The following is a 2,859-nucleotide window of genomic DNA, read 5'->3' on the forward strand; positions in this document are numbered from 1 at the left end:
ATTACTTTGTCTTATCTTGTTTGACAGTTTAAAGGCAGTTTCATAGCATGTCAGCCATGTTTAGTACCCTCCCTAGTACCTTTGTCATACTGACTTAAGTCGGTTGCGCCTCTCTGATAAATCTAGGACTCTAACTATACTTACAGAAAAACGGATAGACCAATCAGAACTCGTGCTGGTAGTCGCTGGTTTTGGCTTTCTGTACTGCTTACTATCAGCACAAGTGCTTTGATTGGCTGCTACTTTTCTGTTTTTCTATCGAGGTCTGTACCCACCCTAAAAATTAACCAATCAGAACAGAAAGTTTTTGACAATTCTAGACTGTGATTGGCTAATTCTTACGGTACATCTTGCGGTTACTGTTAGGCCGGAATTAGACTACGCATTGAAGATTGAGATTGAAGATTAAAATTTGACCAATGAAGACAAAGAAATTTTAGCTCTTATTGTTTTGATTGGTCAAATTTCAATCTTTCAATAAATAAAAGAAGGGCAATTATACTGTAAGAGCCAATTATACTGTAAGATATTTAATAATCGTATATATACAAACGTTTCGACACCGATCGGGTCATTTTTAATGTAAAACAACAAACATTCTTACATAAAATATTGGAAATTCAGTCAAATTATAATGTCCAGTAAAAAGTTCGGTTATATTCATAAAATGCGGTCCATATGTAAAATATCAAAGGAGATCTCATCTTACTTTTCATAATTCTACAATCTCATAAATAAATAATACATTAACATTGCGTTATAGTTTAAATTATCGATGTACATTTATAGTAAATTAAATTAAAATGCAAATTAAATAATACATATATACCTTATATTGTTCGTTTGATTTTAAATTCCACCTTTTTTATGTTTAATAACAAATTTTACAAACAGATTTTTGGTACTCCGATGGGTTCTCCTTTATTTCCAATTGCTGCGGATATAGTCATGCAAGATTTTGAAAGAATAGCAATTGAAAAATTACCTGTTAAGCTCTTATTTTATTTTCGATATGTGGATGATATTATTTTAGCGGCTCCATCAGAGAGTATCAATGACATCTTAAATATTTTTAATTCTTTATATAGTAGATTACAATTCACTATGGAGGTTGGCATAGATGGAAAACTAAGTTTCTTAGATACTATGTTGATTGTGGAAGATCAAACTCTAGTTTTTGACTTATATCACAAAGCGTTTTCTGGCAGGTTTCTAAATTTTAATTCACACCATCCACTTTATCATAAGAGGGGTGTCATTTACAGTTTGGTCGACAAAATTATACGGTTATGTCATCCACGTTTCCAGCAAAACAATTTGATTAAGGCAATAAATATTTTTTTAAATAACGGTTATCCACTAGATTTTATTTTTTCTTCAATTCAAAAAAGAATAAAGTTCCATATTAATAAAAGTGGAACGGTCGAGAAAAAGATCAAGGAGAAATTTTTCACGATTCCTTACGTGAGTTCGGTGTCGGAAAGGTTTGCTCCAATTGCTAATAGGTGTCATTGTAAATTGGCCTTCTCGATACCAAATTCATTAAATAAATTTATTAAAAAGGGCAAAGATCAATTAGATCCCTTATGCAATCAAAATGTAGTTTACAAGATCTCTTGTGATGACTGTGAAGCCAGTTACGTGGGTCAGACCAAAAGACAACTAAAGACAAGATTACACGAACATGTCTCCAATATTAATAAGAAGTCAAAATCTCCAACAGTGATCACAAGTCACCGCATTGACCAGAATCACAATTTCGACTGGGACAATGTGGAAATTTTAGATAGAGAAGCTTCCTTTAATAAGAGATTGATATCGGAGATGGTTCACATAAAACGACAAACTCATGGGCTAAACAAACAAAATGACACAGAATCTCTGCCAGAATCATATCTAAACATTATCCAATCTCTTTCCCCCTCTTAACATTGTCCTTTGTCTCCTTCCTATTATCTTTCCTATTTCTTTGTTTCCTTTTTGTCATAACGTCGCTTGACATCGTGGAGTATAAATGTCACATCCAATTGTATTATGGCTTACTTTTTATTAAATATAACTTTGTTAATTGCATTTTCCTCTCGGCGTCTATCTTACATCATTAAGACAATATAAGGTATATATGTATTATTTAATTTGCATTTTAATTTAATTTACTATAAATGTACATCGATAATTTAATCTATAACGCAATGTTAATGTATTATTTATTTGTGAGATTGTAGAATTATGAAAAGTAAGATGAGATCTCCTTTGATATTTTACATATGGACCGCATTTTATGAATATAACCGAACTTTTTACTGGACATTATAATTTGACTGAATTTCCGATATTTTATGTAAGAATGTTTGTTGTTTTACATTGAAAATGACCCGATCGGTGTCGAAACGTTTGTATATATACGATTATTAAATATCTTACAGTATAATTGGCTCGTTGCCCTTCTTTTATTTATTGATTTATTCTAATTGAGCTCTAATTAAAATGAGAAATATTAACAATTATTTCAATCTTTCAATCTTCAATTTCAATATTCAATGCGTAGTCTGATTTCGGCCTTATAGAAGTGCGGCAGCTTATTAAGTGCAACCTTATAGAAGTGCTTATATAGTGCGGCAGCCCTAAGGCCGGAATCAGACTACACATTGAATATTGAGATTGAAGATTGAAAGATTGAAATTTGACCAATCAAAACAATAGGAGCTAAAATTCTTTTGTCCTCACTGGTCAAATTTTAATCTTCAATCTTCAATCTCAATCTTCTATGCGTAGTCCGATTCCAGCCTAATGCCCGTGTCACACTACGCATTGGAGATTGAGGATTGCGTATTAAGGATTAGAATTCGACCAATCAGG

Source organism: Mycetomoellerius zeteki, unplaced genomic scaffold (genome assembly GCF_001594055.1).
Source record: "Mycetomoellerius zeteki isolate Tzet28-1 unplaced genomic scaffold, Tzet1.0 scaffold111, whole genome shotgun sequence".
Classification (NCBI taxonomy): Eukaryota; Metazoa; Arthropoda; class Insecta; order Hymenoptera; family Formicidae; genus Mycetomoellerius; species Mycetomoellerius zeteki.